Below are 14167 nucleotides of genomic sequence, written 5' to 3'. Positions count from 1 at the left end.
CACAGAATTGCAGTCTTTACAGGACCCAGTTCAAGTTTACTCTCAGCTTCCATTGGGTTCACTTCTTCCCATTTCACCGAATCATAACAGTGACCGCCAAGGCTGTTTCTCTCAGTAAAGAAACCCCGAACCAACCTCCAGCAGCACAGCTCACCCCGATGATTCCTTCCCCTGACCACACCAGGACAAATATCTTGCAGAGTTTTTAAAAATCCTGCTAATTCCCTCTACTTGACTAGGGGACCAATTGCCATCAGCATTCCTCCTGGTAGCTAACACAGAGCAACCTTTTCCCTACTGCTTGCAATGGCTGCTGTTATCCCCCTGCCTCTGTCTCCCAGACATTCCCCCTCTCTCTGTTCCTGTTCGAAGTCTCAAGACAGAAAGTCTGCAATAACAAAAACATCTGCTTCTGCCTTTATTTCCAGTTGATAAACCTGGAACATACATTCAACAGTACTTGACCTGGGCCCCATGGTAACCAAGTCACACAGGCTTGTTGTTGGGCAGAACTCATAGCAGATCACATGACTCTCCTCCATTTTACCTTAAATTAAAGAGATGGTTTAAAACATAACCATTTTATAAAACCTCGCATTCGTAACAGTGTACATAAAAAATACCCATTAAAGCATTGGAAACTAGAAATGGGCAACATTGACAAAGCCACACTTATTGCCCATTTCTAGTTTCCTCGTGAAGCTGGTGAGCCTTGAACCCCTGGAGTTCAGGGGGGACAGACAGGGAATTCCAAAATTTGACCCAACGCTACATCCATCATGTGTAACTTAGAAGGAAACTTGGTGTTGTTGTTCCTGCAGAATTCTGACGAAGGGTCATTGACCTGAAACGTTAATTCTGTTTCTCTATCCACAGATGCTGCCAGACTTGCTGAGTATTTCCAGCATTTTGTGTTTTATTTCTCACAACATTGCTGCCCTTGTTCTTAGTGATGAGGTTACATGCCTGGGAGGTGCTGACAGTTACGTTGGTGAATTACTGAAATGTAAACAGTATATACTGCAGCCAGGGCCTAAAGACTGAATATTGAGACTTTTTAAAACATTTATTCTTTCATGGGATGTGTGTCGCAGGCAAGGCCAGCATTTCTTGCCCATCTCCAATTACTCTTGAACAGAGCAGCTTGCTAGTCTACTTCAGAGGGCACATTGCTGTGGATCTGGAGTAGCCAGACCAGGTAAGGATGGCAAATTTCCTTTTCTGAAGCACATTAGTGAACTAGGGGGGCTTTTTTAAAGCAATTGACAATGGTTTCATGGTCATTATTACTAAGACTAGCTTTTAGTTCCAGATTTTATTAATTGAATTTAAATTCCACCAGGTGCCATGGTGAGATTTGAACCTGTGCCTCCAGAGCATTAGCCTGGGCCTCTAGATTACTAGCCAAGCGACATCACCACTACACCACCATCTTCACACCATCTAGTTGTATTGGGTACCAATTCAGTGGATTGCTTGGCCCTCAATCAAGTCAAGCATGTTTCTCCCCACACAGAAGTTATTGGAAATCTGAAACTCTCCCCACAATGTTTGTGGATGCTGGGTCAATTAAAATTTTCAAGACAGCCATTGATAGATCCTTATTAGGTGAGGATATCAAGGGTCACTGATCAAAGACAGGCAAACGTTTGAGTTAGGTACAGATCAACCATGAACTGATGGAATGGTAGAACAGGCTGAGGGGGCAGTATAGTTTACTTCTATTCCTGTGCTCCACCATACTCCAAGGTTCAGAGTAGCTTTTAAAGTTCAGGAGAAAGCAGTATCCAGCCTCCGCCCTCCTCTTGCCGTTAACTGGCTGGCCCAGTTAAGTTTCTGACCAATGTTGACCCATTAGGATATTGATTGTCAGGTACTTAGCAATAGTTGCGCCAGTGAACGTCAAGGGAAAATTAGGCTTTTTCTCATCTGAAATTATCAATGCCAGGCATTTACATGGATCAATCATTGCCCATCATTTTATCAGCCTGCGCCTTGATATTGTCCAGATTCTGCAGCAGGCTGGCATGGACTGCTTCATTATTGGAGAAGTTGAGAATGAAGGTGCGCACTGAAATAAGTTAGCGAACTACCTCACTACTGACCTCTCAGTGAAAGGTCGGTCACTGGTGAAGTCCTGACAACGGCTGGACTAAGGAACTCCAAGAGCGATCGCTGAGCATTACAATGATTAGTCTTTGCCAATGATAAAAACCTTCCTGTGCGTTAGATATGACACAGCCTCTAGTAGATTTTTCATCTGACTCCATTGATTGAATGCCATCTTAGGTGTTAAGTGCAATCCTTATGGTCACATCTGGATCAAGGCACTATAATAATGTTTTGGGCCGCTACCAACTGGGCGTGGACCTCCTCCACACCTTATGACAAATTTCCTTTCCCTTCCTCTATACTTACCTGCCCGCCAGCAGGCTTGACACTAGAACTGTGGGTGCTTCTCCGGAAAAATAACCTGTGCTTCTCTGCAGCCCCAAGGGGTGGCAGCTTGCCATATGGATTGCACTTAACACCTAAAGGTGGCATTCAACCAATGAATAACAGCAAAGCTCAATCAATGCAGTCGGATGAAAAATCTACTAGTGGCTGTGTCATATCTAACGCACAAGAAGATTTTTATCATTGGCAAAGACTAATCATTGTAATGCTCCCCCAATCAGCTGCCCAAATGTCAAAATCTAACCCTGATTGTGTCATTTTAAAAAATGTCATTGGACAGCAACTAGTGTTTTTTTTTAAAAAGTGTCATTTTTGAGGCAGGCAATTAACTTGCCGAGAAGAACATAGGACATGGGAACAGGAGTAGGTCATTTAGCCCCTCAAGCCCATTCTGTCATTCAATAAGACCATGGTTGATCTGTGACCCAATTCCTTTGCTCTATATTCCTTAATACCTTTGATAGATTTTTGTTAACCAATCTCATTTTAAAATTAACAATTGATCTGCATACCAGCTTTCACATGAAGTAATGTTTCCTTTCCTCACTGCCGAAAGGCCTGACTCTGTAGGGTATTCACCCTAGTGCTAGACTCCCAAAGCAGTGAAAATAGCTTCTTTCTATCTATCCTATTTGCTTTGATCAAATCACTCAACTTTTTAAATGCCAAGGAATACAACCCTAGTTTATGTAATCTCTTCTTATTACTTACTCCTTTAGAGTCCAGATATCATTCTGGTAAATCAACGCTACACTCCCTCCAAAGCCAACATATCCTTCCTAAGGTGTGGTGCCTAGAACTGCTGGCGGTGCTCCAGGTGTGGCATAAACAGGGTCTTGTATAGCTAAAACATGACTTCACCCCCTTATATTCTAGTCAATCTGGCTCATTGATCCTTACTGTGTGCTCCTTTCCAGTAAATTCACTGGCCATTCACCAACTAACCTGCTGGGTTAACAATTATGTTGTTATGGATGACATCACAAAGTAACTTCAGAAGTGACAATTGCCTCCATCCAAAGCCACGCCCCATTCTATGCTAACCAAAGATGCAAGTCTTTCAGAAGCCATTATCCAGCCAGCTTGTTCAGTAAACTACTCAAAGGATTTCATTCATGTTCAAAGAAATAGAAAGATTTCAATGCATCATGAGATTTTTTTTTTTAAACCTATTAAACTATTTAACATAAAAATATAGGAATTAATTCAAGTTACATTTTTCCACCATTGCCATCCTCTCATGGATCAGAAGTGCATGGGGGAAAACCTCCACAGATATCATTTTATTGAACAGCCGCATCATGAAGAAAATCAGTGAATGTTTTGTGTGCAAAATTAAAGAACAAATGCTTCAAAGTAATACAGAAGATCAATATAAAGTCTCAATTCCTTTTATTTAAAAGCACATTGGAATCCAAGGATAATATATTAATGTTGCAACAGAAAAAGTGGCTAAATAAGGATTTACACTCTCAAATCCTCAAACAATGAGTTCCCAATCACTGATGCATACTTCCTAGTAGCTGCTTTAAGAGCCTGGGAGAAGGAAATGTGTTTGCGCCGAGTCAGGGAATGATTTATAGCACACAGGAGATGAGGGGGAAAATATACTGAATTCTGTTTTATACACTAGAGATAAGAAAATTGAACCAAAGGGAACAGGCAGCCATATCATTACTTATTATGTGAAATAAAATGAAGTCTTGATAGCAATTTGCAAAACACTCCATTTGTGTGTGTGTCTGGAAGGCAAACAGTTTATACATTCATAGTGAGATGCATGGTTATTCAAAGCTCTCAGATCACCATTTAGAATGTAACATATCTCACCGAATTTCATCTTCAACTTATTTACTGTGCTCTTGTCTTTCTCTCAACAAAAAAAATAGCCACAGTTATGAAACATAAAATGGTTTTCAAGTACTGACTATCACATCCATCACACCATTTGTTGGTTCTTTTTACTGGGCAAGAGCAGTATTTCACAAATTTATTTGAGCCAGAGCATCTGGAGAAGAAAAGAGAACTCACATTTTTGCACTGTGTACATGAAAGTCTAAGGTTATAGCCGAGAGCAGTCCATTTACTTCTATTCGAGTTAATATCTGTTCTTAGCAATAAAGCCAAGAGGTAAAGCACTTCTCAGTGATATAACTCTGGAAAAATGCAGCAACAGCTAATATTTTACTCCCCAATAGATCTTTGTGACAATAACTTTAACGATGTCACAGGAGCTTCCTTATGACCTTCACAAAGCAGCTCAACTACAAAATCAGTGATGTGAATAAAAAAAAAATATATATATATTTGAGCACTGCAGTGATAATGTATATTCAAGCATTAGAGTGGAGGGCTAGCAGCCAGAGTTCTTGCGTTACATCTCACTCTAAAGGAGGGGTAAGGGTGCGTGTGTGTGTCTGAAAGGGTGGTGCAGGGAGTGCATCTTGGGAATTGATAGTGGAAAATAGGGAGCTGACAGATGAATTAAACAGGTATTTTGCTTCGGTCTTCAGTATAGAGGACACAAGCAACATCCCGGAAATAGCTGTAAATCAGGAAATGGAAGGGAGGGAGGAACTTGGGAAAATTACAATCGCCAGGGAAGTGGTATTGAGCAAATTGTTGGAGCTGTGAGCTGACAAATCCCCAGGTCTGGACAGACTTCACCCTAAGGTCTACAAAGAAGTGGCTAGTGAGATAGTTGATGCACTGGTTTTAATTTTCCAAAATTCCCTCAATTCAGGGAATGCTCCATTAGATTGGAAAATAGCAAATAGAACTCCTTTATTCAAAAAGTGAGGGCGACAGAAAGCAGGAAAGCAGGCCAGTTGGCCTAACATCTGTCATATGTTAGAAGCTATTATTAAAGATGTTATAGCAGGGCACTTAGAAAAATTCAAGGCAATCAGGCAGAGTCAACATGGTTTTGTAAAAGGGAAATCACGTTTAACCAATTTATTGGAGTTCTTTGAAGGGGTCACATGTGCTGTGGATAAAGGGGAACCGGTGGATGTACTGCACTTAGATTTCCAGAAGGCATTTGATAAAGTGCCGCATCTAAGTTACTGCGGAAATTAAAAGCTCATGGTATCGGGGGTAACATATTGGCATGGATAGAAGATTGGCTCGCTAACAGGAAGCAGAGAGTAGGCATAAATGGGTCTTTTTCTTGTTGGCAGGATGTGACGAGTCGTGTGCCACGGGGATCAGTGCTGGGGCCTCAGCTTTTTACAATTTATATAAATGACTTGGATGAAGGAACAGAAGGAATCGTTGCTAAATTTGCTAACGACACAAAGATAGGTAGGAACGTATATTATAAAAAGGACGTAAGGAGGCTACAAAGTAACATAGATAGGTTAAGTGAGTGGGCAAAGATTTGGCAAATGGAGTATAATGTGGAAAAATGTGAAACCATTCATTTTGGCAGGAAGGATAAAAAAGCTTATTATCTAAGTGGTGAGAGATCGAGGAGCTCTGAGATTCAGAGGGATCTGGTGTCCTAGTGCATGAATCATAAAAGGTTAGTATGCAGGTACAGTAGGTAATTAGGAAAGCTAATAGAATGTTATCATTTTTTGAGGGGAACTGATTACAAAAGTAGGCAGGTTATGCTTCAGTTGTACAGGGCATTGGTGAGAGCACGTCTGGAATATTGTGTACAGTACTGGTCTCCTTATTTAAAGATATAAATGCGTTAGAGGCAGTTCAGAGAAGGTTTACTAGACTAATACCAGGAATGGACAGGTAATCTTGAGGAAAGGCTGGACAGGCTAGGCTTGTATCCACTGGAATTTAGAAGAGTCAGAGGCGACTTAATTGAAACTTTTAAGATCCTGAGGAGTCTTGACAGGATGGATATGGAGAGGGTGTTTCCTCTTGTGGGAGAATCTAGAACTAGGGGTCACTGTTTAAAAAAAGGGGTTGCTCATTTAAGACAGATGTGAAGAATTTTTTTGTCTCAGCGGTTTGAGCATCTTTGGAACTCTCTCCCTGAAAAAGTAGTGGAAGCAGAGTCTTCGAATATTTTTAAGGCAGAGCTAAATAGATTCTTGATTAACAAGTGGGTGAAAGGTTATGGGGGGGTAGGCAGAAATGTAAGGCTGAGGTTACATTCAGATCAGCCATGATTTTATTGAATGGCAGAGCAGGCTCGAGGGGCCGAGTGGCCTGCTCCTGCTCCTAATTCATATGTTCGTATGTTCGAAAGTCCCGGTGAATATGCTGTTGCACTCATTAGTCAACTAACAATTGCCCTGGCAATGGACAAGATTTTGTAAAATTTCCACAATCCAAAAATGAAAATTTATGCTAGAAATAATTAAATCGATGATAACTTGAGTGATACACCTGTCTTGTAATCTTAGAATGCAGGTTCAGCTGCACTGATCCTAAATAAAATGAATCTGTTCCCAATGAACACCCCGATGCCATAAGTTGTCACTAAATTGACAAGCTCACTCCGTCATAACTTGATTGGTGTGATAAATGAAACTGGCACAGTAGAAAGTAACATTCTGACATTAGACAGAATAAAGAACTTCCCTAGATCTACCTTGCAGTATATGTGACCCGACACTGGATGTCAAATGTCTATTGCCATTTTTCTATACCAAAGATGCTTTAAATCGGCATAAAATTTGCTTCTGGAATGGTAAAAAAATGTACATAGTTGCCAATTGCACAGCTCTATTGCAGCTTCTCTTACTACGAGCGAATAATTACCTCTACTGACTTGACAGAAGATCAATGGTTCTTACCTTTGGATGGGAAGTTGGAGGGGCGGAGTGGAAGGAAGAAAATAAATCTAATTTTGAATTATTTTATTCTGACAATTGTTCTAACAAAAGAATGTTGTTCTACATTAGAACAATTATCCCCATTCTAGAACAGATATTCACAGAACAATGTATTATAGAATGAATTATGCAGCAGAGATTTTTTTTTTTAAATACCAATAACAAGGAATCGGGGCTTAGGGGTTGCTACAAGCTTCTTGCTCAAAAAATAGTCATCCATCTCAAACGCAATACAGAGTGAAGCTAATGTCACTGATCAATATGAAGAATGGTTACATTCTCAACTCCAACATCCAGTGCATCATCAGTAAAAATATAGCAAACTACCCAATTATAATCTCTCTCTCCAATCTTATTAAATGCTTGCTCATCATTTCAGTGCTGATGAAGGGCAATACCCAAAACTTTAATCTGTAATTAACAGATGTTGATGGACCTACTGTGACTTTCCAGAATTTTCTGTTTCTTGTTCAATTATTCTCTACAAGGCAGGATTGCAATGGACTTGAAGACACTTACCTGTTAATCAAATAGTAATTTGACTGAAAACTGTAAATAATCCAATCATCTATAAATAGGTATGTTTTTCAATGAAACCAGTGTCTGTGAACAGGGAGTCCAATATTTACAGGACAGGGAAATCAAAAGTCCAAGCATCAAGCCAACATTCCTTCCTACCATTTTCAATTAAAATTGAAGCACAAGCTGGTTGAGTTATAAAATTTAAATATATAAATAGAAAGTGTGTATTATAGGATTTCTCAATTAGTTATGGAGCTACTGCATATTCCAAAGGGAATGATTTATACAACATGAGCTTTGATGTTCCATGTGAAACATCGATGTTAAGACACAAAAAGCTCCAACACTAAATAGTATTGCACACAAGTAGCTGGAATGATTTAACATTCCCCACAGTCAACTGTAGTTAAATCTCTTCAACAGCCATTCTTAGGTGGTACCTCTACCACAGGGGATCATTCTGGTTCAAAATCAGTTTTGAGAGCTAGTGCAGATATTGAGCAACGCAACTCCTACATGTAAATGCAGATATTTCCTCACCTCTTAGATGCTGAATCATGTTGGAAGTTTGGTTCCAGAAGTGCTGACAGCACCTTTGGCATATTGCCCAAATAACCATTCTTCGTGTGTGAATCTTCACAATGCGTGTTGGCAAGTCAGGGAACTAAAGGATGTTGTGGATGAGCTTGATCATATCTTTGCCTGAAATCCACATTGTGACTCCTGCTGAAATGTGCATCAAAGTACTAAGATGCAGGCAATTCTCCCTTTCCTTTACTTGTGATTTCAAGAGCTTGGGGCACAGATATTTACCAGAATGATAGCATGGCTGAGGGACTTCAGTTATGTGGAGAAACTGGAGGAGCAAGGACTGTTCTCCTTAGAGCAGAGAAACCAAGATGATATTTAACAAATGTATTCAAAATTATTATGGTTTTGATAGAGTAAATAATGAGAAACTGTTTCTATTGGCAGATGGTTTGGTAACCAAAAGACACAAACTTAAGATAATTGACAAAAGAACCAGAGGGGAGATTTTTTTTTAAATGCAGCATGTAATAGTCTGCAATGAATTGCATAAAGGGGTGGTCGAAGAAAATTCAACAACAACTTTCTAGAAAGTACTGGATACACACTTGCAAATGAAAACATTGGAGACATGGAGAAAGAGCAGAGGAGTGGGACTTAATGAATAGCTCCTTACAGAGCAGGTGGGCTAAATGGTCTCCCTCTGTGCTGTATGAAACTAGCCTGGGGTTACTGGGACCACAACTGAGGGCAATAAACTCAGCAAAGATTAAAACTTTCTATGGCAGTATTAATCACAAAGATTAAAATGAGATCCGATTGCATAGTTCCCTTTTTTTCCCAAAAATGGAGAAACTGAAAGCTAAGGGCCAAAATCCACAACTGAGAAAGAGTAAAACAGCAGATGAGATGAATAAATTATACCATGATTGATTTTTAAAAACCTGAGATGCTAAGAGGTAGCAACGTAAAGGAAGAGCTCCTTTGTTCTGAGGTCCCGGATAAGAATGAGTACAAGTAAGAGTGCATGGAGTCTGGACGTAAACAGCAAGGGCACAGAAAAGCAAAATAACATGTTGGCTAGCATATTTGAAGCTTGAAAGGAATGTAAAATTAAAGTCCAGAGAAGCCCTTGACCACAATTGGTTTTAAGGAAAGAAAATGCATTTTTAATCCTGAAATTCAATACACACTTTTTCTCTGTCTCAAATATCAATTTCTGGTGTTCCCTGTGGATCCAATCCCTGAGGCAGTCAATCTCAACACATCAGAACAGCTCCAAGGCATGGAAGTAATACCAAAATGGTGGATGCAAGATTAAGCGAAAAAATGTCACTGCTCAAAAATGAAACATTTCCCATTTCAATCAGCTGGCAAACAGTCCCATTTAAAATACAACATTAGTAAAACTTAAGAGTAAAATTTCTGCTACTTTGCACCAATGTGCCTCACTTTCAATCTCAGGGCAACACAAACTCCAGCAGCATGACATCTTCCATTTTCTACACTATCTATCCTTGTGCCTTAGGAATGATATTGTCCAATTATGGATGAAGTAGGGGCAGTGTAATGGTGCAAGCATTTGCGGACTAAATACCAGGTTAAGAAAGCCAAGGTTAATTTCATGTAGAATCCTTACAACCAGTAGAGAGAAGATTTTCAACTAGTCAGTCTGGGGTGCAGTTGATTAACATACAACATATACAAATATACTCCTATTTCTATTAGCATATTTCTTTTAGTATAGAATATTGAAGGATGAGCTGATCAACCTGTCTAAACTATTTTAAAAAATGATAATGTAGATGTGAAGCAATGATTTCTTCTGGTGGGGAAAAATCAGGAACAAGAGAATGTATTCTTAAAATACATGGCCACGCAGGAGCAAAATCACAAACCACTTATCCAAATGATAATACAATTCTGGAACTCTCTCCATAAAAGGCTGTAAATGCTAAGAAAATTGGCACTTTCCAGGCTGAGATTGATACATTTTTGTTATGGTATGGAGCAAAGATGGGTGGGTATACAGAGTTAGAGAGCAACCATGATCTAATTGGGTGGCAGAGTAGGTTCAATAGATTGAATGTTCCTGTCCCTATGAATTCAGGCACTGGAGGTAAGAAAGTACGCCAATGCAACACTTACAATTTTTAATATTACACTGGTGTACTTTATATTGAAAATATTCACCCTTCTTTAAAAATACAAAAGCAGAACCAACAGTGAATCCATGCTAACTTCAATTCCAGAATGGGAGTTATAACAAACTCCTCAAACTAGACAGACAGTAAATAAAGGCGCACCCTTACTGTTTTGAGTTACATACTGGTACAAGAGACACAAAATGGATCCACAGTATGAAATGGAGTCCACCATTTCACCAGTGCTCCTCGTCTTTTCATAACCAAGGATTTAGTGAGATGGTGACTGCAGTCACTCCTGTGTTATGTTAGAATCCATGGCCAGAGGTCTATGTTCTGCATTGGTTCTCTATTTTAATTCATTTTAAAAGGGGGCAGGCAAAAATATTCTTTACAATTGCACCATGTTATAAGTGAGTGGGAAACCGTATTTGCTGCAGTAAACTGAATGAACAGCTGTTTTCTTCTAGATGGTTCCAATTCAAATCTAAATTTATCTTTGAACACAGATGTTGACACCCAATGTGAATTATGATCACATAACTCTTGGGCAACAGAGAGTCCATGACTTGAGACCCTATTGACAGTGTGAAATATTTATTGTATTTCTTAATCATCATTTAGTCTTTCTGATGAAATTGCAGACCAGTGTTCTCAGTAATTTTATCAAAAAAAATCTTTCTATTCTGCAGAGGCAGATCAGTATTTGGCACTCTCCAGGGGTTCAAAAAACTGGTCAGACATGGTGAATTGCCCTGGCTCATACAGTATCTTTGAGAACTAGTCTGTGGCCGCATTGATTGTAGAGAAATAACAACGCAAATGTGGCTATAAATAATAACTGCTCTTTTGCAAATATGGAACTACAATGGCCACCTACACTCATCCTCCATGATCCTATCCGAGTGCTGCTGTAGGATGCCTCCAGAGCAGAGAGCTCTGGGCGATACTTTCACATGTACAAGGGATTTAACAATGTGGGGTTTTATTTCATAAAACACATCTATCTTCAAGTCTGTCATCTACTATAGTTTAAATTAAATCACCTCAGCTTTAACTCCAACTCAAGGCCTCGAGTTCTAAATCCAGGAGGCATTATCCCCTATGTAATCATTTTAGAAATGTATACTCATTTCAAACAAAAGCAGAAAATGAAACCCATGGGCGTTTACTTAAAAATACACTAATCCCGTGTCATAATGAAAACTATGCAACCTCTTATTTTATCTGCATTGACCATTATTACCACCGTCACTTTTCACATTGCAAAACTTGGGAAGGAAAAAAATGGCACCTGATTTCTGCAGTAATACATCTCCCCGATTCAGTAACGTTACATACACATTTTTTTTCCCAAAAAAAAACAAACTCAATAGAAAGGTTGAGTTAAGTTACAAAGAATCGTTTGAAGATTTGCAAAGGAGGAGGAACAGGGGGGGTAAAGAAAGATCCATCGGATTCTCAATAAAATGAGTGTTCTCGTTTGATACAATTTATCCAATCCCCGCCCCTAGTGAGAAGCAGTAGGAGCAGGCAGTACATTTTAAACAGGGGCCCCACCAAGGATGAGCGGAAGATCATTTTTAAAAAAAGGTTCAATAATCCCAAGGCAAAAATGGAAGGTTAAGAGGGTAGAGTGGGCGCCTTTTTTTCCTTCTCTCCATAGCCTGTAAACCACACCCCCCCCCCCCCCCTCATTCACACTTAAAAATAAAAACAAGAATATATTATATTAAATTGATTTTATGCCCGCCCCCTTTTTTTTCTCTCGGCCCCCCCTTTTTTTTTCTTTCAATTTGGTCAAATCGACATTAAACCCAAAGTCCCTCAGAAGCACAAAACAGCGCCACCAACAACAGTCAGTCAATGCAAACAATCCGAGCGTCGGTAAATCTACCACCACCGTGTGCAAAAAAAAAATAATAAAAGCCCCAATACATCGGAAAATACGCCCAACTTTTAAATCTTTTAAATATCCAGTTAAACAGGCGGAAATCTCCAAAACACTAAAAAATATAAAAGGGAGGGGGGTGGGGAGGGGGGGGGGGAAGCGACAGCTTTCCAGACCTGGGCACCAATGGCGCGGAACACGGAACATGAATTTGCAAAAGAGAGAGAGAGAAGCAGCGACCATTAGTCCAACCATAACTTAATATAAAGCGAGCTAAAGATGTCACCCAGCACCTCTCTCAAAGCCAAGGGTAGCAAACAATGTCTCAGTACTTCAAACCTCACCCCCCCCCCACCATCTTCATTATTAAAGAGTTACATTTATCATCTTAGAATTCAATATGGAAAATTAATCAGTTACATATTTTCTATTCTTTTGCTTAAAAAAGTACCATTTAACGTGGGAATTTTGCTCCACAGACATAATCTCATTTTGTCTGCTACCCCTATTTGGAGAGGGGAGGGGGGGGGGGCGAGAAAGGAAGGGAAAAAAAAGTCCCGACTCGATCCAATAAAGTTATTTTGGAAACTATCGATGATATTTCTCTTGTATTGCTGGACGGGGTGAAAAGGTTTTCCTTAAAACTAAAAATAATGTTGGATATTCCCTCCCCTCCCCATTCTCTTAAAAACTGCTGGCAATTATCAGTATCTTTAGCCACGATTGACGCGACAGCATGGGCGGAATCGAGCCCAATGCAAAAGGGAATAGACTCGTCATCTTTCCCCATGCTGCTGTTAATTTACAGCAAATATATAAATATATATACCTAACGTAAGTTGCACGAAACAAGATTTTAATTAGCTTGAAATCTGTGAATTTAACGAGGATGAGGATTTTATATATTTCCAAAAAAAAACTCACCAATCTGTATCAAGGGAGGATGTTGACAAGCCCTGTCCGAAACGATTATCAGAAGATCTGATGTTACTTGTGTTTTAGAAACAACAGACGCGGTGCAGGCAGCCTATTTTATAATATCAAACAGCCCAGCCGATCGCTGTTAGCAAACGTTTCGTTGCCCTTCCCACCTGACAGCACAGCTTTCTGATCAGAGGAGGAGGTAGAGGTTGGGTTGAGAGAGGGGGGGGTGGGTGGTGTGGAATCAGCCGTGTGTTATCACCAAGATTTAAACACAACCACAGAAGACTTGGGGTTAACAACTTTGCAATGGCTAATAGCCGCATTGTGATTGGATGGCGAGTGTCACCAATCACCTGTAGAGAGCTCATGGCTGGTGAGCTCACTCTCAATGGCAGAAGTTGGGGTTTTGGAACAAAAATCCCTGAATAATCCAGTTTTCCTTGAGATTGTTGTCCTTTCGATCGCACTGTATCTTTTTTTAAAAAATCCTCGTAGAACGGTATTGCTTTTGTCTTAATCATTTCTTTAGCCACACCCTCCCTAGATCAGTCGATTTTTATGATGCAATAATATTCACAGAATTTTTTTTAAGTATTTTTTTTTAGGAAAATCATATAACATCTCTCTTGTTGTGCACCACATGAGGCATGTGTCCCCCTTCTAATCTTGTTTTTTTAATGAATCTTTTAAACAAAAAAGGCTGAGGCAGGGTGAACAGTTTAACTACGTTACAAAGAGGGTGGCGACTGTGTGGAATGAACTGCTAGTATGGCAATGGAGAGAGTGTGGATTTTTTAAGGGAGCATTAGGTAGATATTTGAGATGGGGGTGACTGAGAAGTATCATTTTTGACTGCAGTTTTTCCCCCAGTTATGTACTTTGCCACATTCTAAAATGTAAAT

The 14167-nt window shown here is 39.7% G+C and overlaps 1 protein-coding gene across 1 annotated transcript in view; it reads right to left on the bottom strand.

Moving 5' to 3' along the window:
* LOC144677650 (enhancer of polycomb homolog 1-like) overlaps positions 1-13542 on the bottom strand; it is a 219830-nt gene extending 206288 nt beyond the window's left edge. Inside the window, exon 1 of the mRNA XM_078537695.1 lies at positions 13266-13542. The gene's annotated coding sequence lies outside the window, so the exon portion shown is untranslated. The remainder of the gene's footprint in view (positions 1-13265) is intronic.
* Between the last annotated feature and the right edge of the window lie 625 nt (positions 13543-14167).

Source organism: Cetorhinus maximus, chromosome 3, assembly GCF_964194155.1.
Source record: "Cetorhinus maximus chromosome 3, sCetMax3.hap1.1, whole genome shotgun sequence".
Lineage (NCBI taxonomy): Eukaryota > Metazoa > Chordata > Chondrichthyes > Lamniformes > Cetorhinidae > Cetorhinus > Cetorhinus maximus.
This window is presented reverse-complemented; position numbering and strand designations above follow the sequence as displayed.